The sequence below is a fragment of the Microcebus murinus genome, chromosome 12 (genome assembly GCF_040939455.1).
Source record: "Microcebus murinus isolate Inina chromosome 12, M.murinus_Inina_mat1.0, whole genome shotgun sequence".
Taxonomy (NCBI): Eukaryota; Metazoa; Chordata; class Mammalia; order Primates; family Cheirogaleidae; genus Microcebus; species Microcebus murinus.
The window spans coordinates 67,077,150-67,087,643 of NC_134115.1; positions in this window are offsets into that span (position 1 = coordinate 67,077,150).

The following is a 10,494-nucleotide window of genomic DNA, read 5'->3' on the forward strand; positions in this document are numbered from 1 at the left end:
GTGGTTACCACATACAATTTACTTTAAAATGCATCCAAAAATGACATGGATTTAATGGATTGATTGATAGAGGAATAGATACATAGATATGAGATAAGCAAATCTACTAAAAGTAAAATGTTAATGGTAGACTCTCATTAGTGAGTATATAATGTTCAATGTCAAATTCTTTCAGTTTTGCTTTATTGTCGCGCCCGCCTCGCCAGCAAGGAAGACGCGGCAACCGGAGTTCTTCTGACAGTGCTTTAATGGGGTTCCCTTTAGACTTACATGATGCGGAAGACCCTGAGCGCAAGCTCTCACACACTTATATACTCTAAGGAAGGGGGGAAGTGATGGGGATAGGTTAAAAGCGCTCGAGGGTTATTACTGATAGGCCAAGCTAAGATCCTTCATATGCATACTTATAGAACGGGCCAGGACTTACTCTGCGCATGCGCTGAACTTGTTTACTACAGGCGGGCCACCGGAAATCGGCGCCATCTTGTAATGGTGTTGTCACCGCGCCCCACACTTTATGTTTGAAATTTTCCTACTACAGTGTTGAAAAAAACTATATAAAACCTGTCAGGAATACAGCTCTTGAATGAATGTTGTATCAGTGAATGAGGCAAGGGTAGAAATTGAATTAAAGATGGTACCATTATAAATTCTTTTGAACTTAATTTAGGAAAAAAGTTCTACTACTTTAAAAAGGCAAAACTTTTTAATAGGTTATTTACAACTCTTACAAGAGAGAAATAAAAAATAAATTTTAATAGTCCCTGTGAAACTTAATTTCCTATCCTGAACTCTTGTCAGGGTTTTAGCTGCTATTCCTGGGGGATGGGTGCAAGGGGAGGAGAAGGAAAGGAAAGAAAATAAATATGTCAGATTTACCAGAATCAGGTTCTAAGGTAATAAGAAAAAAGAAGATAGCAAGTTTCATTAGCAGGATGTGTTGTTTGTGATATCCCTTCGTGTGTTTTTGGCTATTTCTGAGGGAACTACTGATTCCCCAGGCATGTTAGATTGTTCAAACCTGAGAAAAAGAAATCTGGTTCCTCCTACAGTATTTATTCTGCAATTAATTTCACCTTTCTGATACAACTAAGGCTGTGAAGTTTTTTGATAATGTCATTCCTATATATCCAAATGATAATCTCTTATATATCTTGTAACATTTCTATTCTTAACACAACCAAATTGCTCATAATCACTCAGATTCCCCAAGGCCTGTTCTGATCTAGAAACTTAATAAAAATTAAGAAGTTAAAGTCATATTCAAACAATTAATCTGTAAGTTGGCTGGACTGTTTCTTTCCTATGCTATCTCACAGAAGATGTGGGGCAAAAAAATTATTATGAATGTGAAGCACTGTTGGTTAAGGACAACATAAGTGCACAGTGGTCACATTATAATAATGATTCAGGTTATTACCGAATACAAGTGTTAATAATCATGCTGTAATGCATAAGATTATTTAAAAATGGGGAATATATATTGTTCAATATACTGAATAATACTAGTAGTGGTGATGAAAGAACTACTGAGAATAAGTTGTATGCTTCTGAGCAAAAGGTTTAAATTTCAAACCATTTTCAAAGCCAGCAAAAATGCATATAACTCAGTGACAGAGTAACAAATGAAAGAAATTAATGAAGCAGATCAATCAGGACAATTAGATGTCAAAGACTATGTATCATATTGACCTTGGTTCAGAAGGAAATAATGTCTTCATTAGAAATACACACAAATCTAGAAATCTCTGTGTTTTAATGTCCTAAATCTTCTCATATGATAGATTAAAACTCAGCAACATAAGCCAAAAAACAAAACAAAACAAAATACTCCTGGGAACAGAAAAAGAAACAAATACCAAAATAATTTTAGATAAAAATCACAAGGTAAAACAGATTTTAAGAGAGTCCTTGTGCTGTGTGTTTCAGTTTTAAGCTAGGTTAGAAAATTTTACCACATTTTAAAACTAGTCATCTTACTGTATCAGTAAAATCATTAGAAGTTCTAAGAATGATTAAGCAGAAGTATATAGTGCGTACAAAACTGCATTATGCTTCACTAGGTAATGTGTAATGTCATATTATGACATTAGTATTTGCCTTAAATCTATTCTCTAAGAATAGATTTAAGGCAAATTGTGAAATACAGAATTTACTTGTTATTTTTACAATGTAAAGAGAAAAATGATAATCCCTAGACTAAGGTCCTCTACACAGATACTCCAGAAGATAACTTCCGTTTTTGTTCTTTTGCGTATGTGTCATTCAATCTAGATTTTGCAGCATGATTTTGCAGGCACACCTAAATTTCAAAATCTAAAACTTATAAAAAGTAGTTTTGAATGAATATTTCTAAATATGTAATAATATTTACAATGAGGTGAATTACTTTTAAAAGTTGATATAGAAGTATATAAGCATGTTTGTAAATAAGCAAACTATAATGGTAAATCAGTACCTAAAAGGAAACATGGAGTTGGCTTCCCACATAGAATATGTATTATACTTTTTTAAAAAAATGAAGCATAATCTTCTCTTAATAATGAATTATCTTATTATATTTTAATATATAATAGCATATTATATTTATTTTTCTCAAATGCTTCAAAATAAAAAATAGAGTTAAAATGTCATCCATTAGAATAGAGGCCCAAAGTCAATGGAATAGTATCTTCCAATTGTTCAAGCAAAATCACTGAAAATCTAGAATTCTATATCAAACTAAACCATCTTTCAGGAGAGAAGGCAAAATAAAACCATTTTTAGAAAGAATAAAAGAGCTTTGTTCCACTCAGACAAACCTAGAAAGAAAGAAATTTTCCCTAAATGAAAGGAATGGAATGGAAAAAAAAACTTTTCATAAAAAAACAATAAAATTGGTAAATATATGTGGGTAATTACAAACTGTCACAGGCTTTGTTAGAAAGAGGGAGAAAGGACCAGGGTGGGAAAGAGAGAGAAAGTGAGAGAGGGATTTGGAGACTTAAAATTAAGGTAAAAGTGAAATCTTAGATACAAATAAGATGGAAGATGTTGAGAGGGTTTAGAAATCAGAAATAAACATTTTAAGGTCCTTGTACTATTCAGGAGGATTACAGAGATGTTAAATAGAGATAGTGTTAAGTTAAATGCCCATCTTAAAAAATTGCAACGATACTGTGTGTGTATGTGTATGTGTGTGTATGTGTGTATAACTTTGTGCACAAATGTTTTTAAATCCAATGAAATGTTTATAAAACATTTGAGGATCCATTAGGAAAGGAAGCAAGTCTCAATGAATGTCAAAGCATCAATATCATTCAAATGACAATATATGGCCATTACGTAACACATTAGAAATTAATATTGAAAAGAGAAAACTCAAAAATGCTTTTAAATGTGGAAATTTTAAAACATACTTTTAAATAATTCACAGGTTAAAATGATCATGATAAAGATTCAAAATATTTGTAACTTAATGATAATACAATTACCATCAAAATTTATGAGATAAAGAAAGCTTACAGTTAAACACATACATCGAAAAATAAGAAAGACTGAAAATTAATGCACTAAAAATCCCAATCCAAAAATTAGAAAAAGAGGAAATGAAGAAATCCAAAGGCAGGTAAAAGACTAATCAGCAGTTTATCAGACTACCACAACAAAAACACAAATAATTCAATTTAAAAATGGGCAAAAGACTTAAATAGACATTTCTCTCCAAAGAAGATACACAAATGGCCAATAGGCACACCAAATGATGCTAAATCTACTAATCATTAGAGAAATACAATCAAGACCACAATGAAATACCACCTCATACTCATTAAAATGATTGCTATTAAAATAAAAGGATGTGGAGAAATTGAAACCCATGTCCACTGTTAGTGGGAATGTAAAATGGGATCGCCAATAGGGAAAAACAGTATAGCAGTTCCTCAAAACACTTAAAATAGAATTACCATGTGATATAGCAATTCTACTTGTGAGTATCTACCCAAAAGAACTGAAAGTAGGGTCTCGAGGAGACGTTTATACACCTATGTCCATAGCAGTGTTATTCACAATAGCTGAAACATGGAAGTGTCCACTGATGAATGAATAGACACATACAATGCAGTGTATATATACACAATGGAATATTATTCAGTTTTAAAAAGGAAGGGAATTCTGACATATGCTACAACATGGATGTTATGGGTATCTCAACTTAAACCCAAGGGGGAAAAAACAGCCATATTTAATAAGTAAAATCTAAAATAGCAAAAGGTTGAGAAATTCTTTTCCCATAAAATTTCTCCCCAATTCCAATTGCAAGGCACAGAGTTTATTCAAAGCAATAGACTTGCAAAGCCTATTATAGGAAGCAATTGTAATTATTGATGACAGGTTTTAAAATGTCATTGGCATTAAAATTCACTTTCCAGTGTAAAATATAAATAAAGCCAATTAATTTTTATACATAAAAATGATGCAATAGATATATATTAAATTCATATGTTTATGTTTTACTAATAACACTTTGTTTCATTATAGGAAAAAATTAAATAAATTTGTACTATATTTAAATATTGGTCTATTAACAAATCTTTACTTCTACTTCTTCTAATGTGGCTAGCAGCAAAGAGACTGATACAGAAATACCAAGACATGTTGACAACCTCAAGGAGAGATGCAGTGGGTTTTTTTTCTTTTTTCCTCCCTAAAGCATTTAATTCAATATTCAACACACACAGGTGATTAACAAATATTTATTGATAGGCATAGGTCTCTTTTTAAGGAAATTTGAATGAAAATTGATTTTTATTACCAATTACTTTTTTACTATTAATAATAAGGCAACCCGCAAACATTATGATAGTAACCTATCTTTACTAAAATTTTTTTCTCAATACATAATCCAGTATCTCTCTCTATCCTCCTTCCCTCTCTCTCTCTCTCTCTCTCTCTCACTCACTCACATACACACACGCACACACACAAACCCTGTAAGTTAACTCTACTCTAAATACCTATAGTTTGTTTTACAGGAACTCAAAAATAACAACAAAAATAGATATATGCACAAACTGACACCTAATAAAGGAAAAGGTAGTCTATACCACCCTCTAGTGGTCTCAGAACATAGCACTAAAAAAACCGAAAGTACTTAACCTAGGAATGTAGTACCAGAATATTAGCATCTAGAGCAGGTGTCCTCAAACTACGGCCTGCAGGCCACATGCAGGTGTTTTTGCCCATTTGTTTTTTTACTTCAAAATAAAATATGTGCAGGGTGCATAGGAATTTTTTCATAGTTTTTTTAAACTATAGTCCGGCCCTCCAATGGTCTGAGGGACAGTGAACTGGCCCCCTGTTTAAAAAGTTTGAAGACCCCTGATAGAGTTTACATGCATAGCTGCTGCCCTACTACTCACTTGGGCCAGCATAGGTTCTACCTCTCCTGCTTCCTTCTGCACATCTGCATGAGCCAGACCTTTGAAAAAACCAAGCAGGAACACCATTAAGTGGATTGTTTCCTCTGCCCGTTTCATATAATTCCCACCGCCCTTCATCTGATACCTATTTGTTAATATGAGGTATAAAAATGCATCTTCACACTCCTCATACCAATGGGCAATCATATAAAATTGATTATAAAAACCTTAGTCTAAAAGAGTATAAATTTATAGAACAGTTTGGCACTACTTAGTAAAGATGAATATGTACATATCTTATAACTCAGCAAGTCTATTCCTGAGTACATGCTAAGTACTTTTTGTAACCTGTAGTACACAGAGCCCAAAGAAGTCTGTTGAAAAAATTTAAAGGGTCTGGTAACTTGGATGTAAAAGAATTATATCTTTATTGTCATCAACTTCAGAGATTAAACATTTTCTTTTATTGTAAAGGTAGGCAACAAACCACAATATTATTAGCAGAACCTATGACTCCGTAGCATAGAAACTGTCATATTCTATTTACAGGTGTTGCAAATACATCAAAATTTCTTCTACATTTATTACTACTTCAAAATTATATCTCTTACATCCACCATTATATATTATTTAGTGCCCTAATAAAGAAGCAAATTCATTTCTTTTTGAAAATGTTGCCTTTATTTTTATTATTCTAGTTCAATTTTTTCATTTTAATGATTCTAGTTAAATTTTTTTCCTTTTATTTGTTTCTTTGTAATTTGTTTGCTTTGACATTATGCATGTGTTACACATTTTAAAACATTTGGGGTTCTACGGGCACACAGATTTCCAAAGGATTTTATAACACAAAAAGTGCTCAGAAAGCCTAACCTAGAGAAATTCTCCCAGAGGAAACCAGGAGATATCTACAAAGAAATTCAAATATCTTTTTCCATAATAGTCAAATGGACACATAAAAAACAATTAAGGTATATTCATATAACAGAGAGGTGAATTAATTACTGCAACTCATTAATGTGGGTGATTTTCAAAATCCTAAAGTTAAAGCTAAGAACCACATAACTAATAAAAAGCAGTCTGATTCCATTTAAAAATCAATCTAAAAGGTAAAACAAAGCAACATATTGTTTTAAACTTATATACAAATATAGTTAAAGTTTAAAGAAAATCAATGTAATAATTAAACACAAAATTCAGGATCATGATTAGTTGAGGGAGATGAGAGAGATAGTTCTACACTTCATATGAAACCAGAGAAGACCTCCTATAGCCAAAACAAACTTAAGCAAAAACAACAAATTGGAGGCATCAATTTACCAGACTTCAAGCTATACTACGAGGCTATAGTAACCAAAACAACAAACAGCACCTTAGTGGCACAAGAAAAGAGACATAGACCAATGGATCAGAACAGAGAACCTATATACAAAACCATCCTCATATTGCCATCTAGTCTTTGACAAAGCAGACGAAAATACACTGGGGAAAAAATTCCTATTCAATAAATGGAGCTGGGAAAATTGGATAGCCACATGTAGAAGACTGAAAAAAGATCAGCACCTCTCACCACTTAGAAAAAGCAACTTATGATGGATAACAAACTTAAACCTAAGGCATAAAACTATAAGGATTCTAGAAGAAATGGAAAAACTCTTATAGACATTGGCCTAGGGAAAGAATTTATAAAGAAGACCCAAAAGGCAATCACAGCAACAACAAGAATAAATAAATGGGACCTACTCAAATTAAAAAGCTTCTGCACAGCCAAGGACATAATCATTAGAGCAAATAGACAACCTACAGAAAGGGAGAAAATATTTGAATATTATATATCTGATAAAAGGCTAATAACTACAATATATAAAGAACTCAAGCAAAACAACAAGAAAAAAGCAAACAACCCTATTGAAAAGTGGGCAGAAGACATGAACAGAAACTTTTCAAAAGAAGAAAGACTAATGGCCAATAAACATATGAAAAAATGTTCAACATCTCTAATCATCAGGGAAATGCATATCAAAACCACAATGAGATTTCCCTTAACCAACTCCAGTGAGAATGGCTTTATCAAAAAGTTCCAAAACAACAAATGCTGGCATGGATGCAGAAAGATAGGGATACTCATACACTGTTGGTGGGACTGCAAACTAGTATAACCTCTGTGGAAAGTAATATGGCGATAACTCAAAGAACTAAAAGTAGAACTACCATTTGATCCAGCAATCCCACTACTGTGTATTTACTCAGAGAAAAAAACGACATTCCACAAAAAAGACATCTGTACTCAAATATTTATAGTAGCATAATTCACAATTGCAAAAATGTGGAAACAACCCAAGTGCCCATCAACACATGAGTGGATTAATAAAATGTGGTATGCGTATACCATGGAGTACTACTCAGCCATTAAAAAAACTGGTGAAGTAATACCTCTTCTATTAACCTCGATGAAACTGGAGACCATTCTTCTAAGTGAAGTATCACAAGAATGGAAAAACAAACACCATATATACCCACCACTAAATTAGAACCAATCAATCAACACTTATGTGAACATACCAAAATAAGATTCATTAAAAATCAAGCAGGTGTCAGGGGAGGGAATGAATAAATTGTAATGGCTACAGTGCACACTATTTGGATGATGGGCACACTTATAACTTTGACTCAAATGGTACAAAAGCAATTTATGTAACCAAAACATTTGTGCCCCCATAATATTCTGAAATAAAAAATAATAAATTTTTAAAAATAAAAATAAATGGTAAATTGGATGAGTTTTACAATCTGGCTTTGAACCCCAATTGTGCCACTTTTCAGCAATAAACCTAAGAAAAAATTCTATCCCTCTGAACTTCACCTTTCTCATTTATGAAATGGAGGGAAAGCTTAACTTACAGAATTTTGAGGATAATTAAAACCTGTGAGAAAGTGAATAGGAGAACATCTTAGGCACATACCACTTAATAATGTTTATCCATCCCTAAGTTTTAGCCATGAATTTTGCTCCTCACTGTATTTTCCTCTTAAAGATTCTCTTGGAAGTTCCATCCTTCTGCTGGATGCATGCAGGCAATAATGAGACTCTAAAGTATGCCAAAGCCACAGGGTAATAGAAGATTGGGTCCTTTATTCACCATATATAGAAGAGCTGCATGCCAAGTAGAAAAACCCACTTTGGATGCTTATAAAAAAATAAAATCCTACAGCGTCTGAGTCATAATACATTCTAATTTTGTTTTGCAAGAGCAATTTAGTCTATCCTGATTATTGAAACATACTACCAAATACTGAGTCCTGTAGCCTCCTTCCCTACTCAGGGATTTACCATGCATTTACCACACAGACAGGATACTGGAAATTTCCTCTCAGGGGAAACTGACTAGAGAAAGAGAAATAACTTGCAGATAATAACAGTTGGTGGGGGAGGGAGGGGTCTCAATGAAATAGCCAGGTCGGATCACCCTAGAGTGAGGCTCACTACTTGACAAGACCCAACCCATGCTCATAGAGCTTTTAACACTTTTTTATCTCACTCCAAAATATACTATTTTTAATGTAAACATTATTAGACATAGGAAGGGAACTGTATATGGGGGGAGTGGTGTGAACAGCCCAAAATCCTCATCTTACAAGTCAATAGACAGCAATCTATGTTACCTCCCTCCAGCACTTTCTATTCTCTGTATCCTACTATATTTTTCTTCAAACTATTTATTAATGCCTTCATACCATTTATTAATTTTCTATTAATTTTTTTACTAGTTTCCTTCAGCCTGTACTTTCCAAGAGGACAAAAACTTTGTCTTTTGCTTAATTCTGTACCCCAGTTTCTGGAAAAGTGCCTGGTGTACAGAAAAAAATTAGTAAATATTGGAAGAATGAGGAAATTAATTGTGAATTTCAGAGTAAAAAAAGTCTAAGAAAATAAATATAACCACATAGATCCAGCCCTGACACAAATGATTTGTTTAGTCCTGCATGGTTACAAATGGATGGGTCTCTTCTACAAAATCTGATGTACCTCGCCTGGAATTATAATTTTAAAAATCCTCTCTTCCTCTGAATGGATGACTCAAAAGCCCCTGCACAAGGCACAACCAATACAACAACAGGTGATAGTCCTGTAATAATCCCCTAGTCCTAATAATGTAAGCAATAGTACAATAATGTGTGCAATAATGTAGTTATGAGCAAGAATAATGTAAACAATATAATGTAGGTTAATGTAAATAAATAATGTAACCAATTAACTAGTTTTAATGCAAGGATTATTAAATGTTGGAAGGAAAAAGAATTTGGGGGAGTGGTATAAAAGACACATAAATCTTCATCTTCCATAGAAGGAATCCATAGATACTATCCATAACTGAAAAATCAAGAAATAGCAGAAAAGGCTGTCTCAAAATAATGAAACGGCCATTGGAAGAACGAGCTTGATGACACCTGTAAGGCGGATCGTTTGAGGTCTGGAGTTGGAGACCAGCCTGAGCAAGAGCGAGACCCCATCTCTACTAAAAATGGAAAGAAATTAGGAGGACAACTTAAAAAAAAAATGTTTAAAAATGATTAGCCGGGCATGGTGGCGCATGCCTGTAGTCCCAGCTACTCGGGAGGCTGAGGCAGAAGGATTGCTTGAGCCCAGGAGTTTGAGGTTGCTGTGTGCTGGGCTGACGCCACGGCACTCTAGCCCTAGCGACAAAGCGAGACCCTGTCTCAAAAAAGAAAAAAGAAAAAAAGAAACAGCTTGAAATGGTGGAGGTGGTTATTATTCTGAGGACCAATACTGAGGATTGGGAGAACTAGATCAGAGGGCTGCTGTTTTGCTTTTGAGGTTTAGAGGAACATGCAGAGTCCCCGCACTTTCACGAATTCTACCCAGCTGGACATTGCAGCGGGTGAGCTGGTGGGCGCGGAAAGGTGTAGCAGGACCGATCTCGGCACGCAGCTCATTCTATCGTCACCTGACACTGGGGCAAGAACGTTTGAGGAAACACAGGCGGACCGAGCGCCAGCGCCAAACACACAGACACCAGGCTGACTGGCCCCGCGCGAGGCGACGCGCCTCCCGGCCAGGGGTGGAGCCCACCCC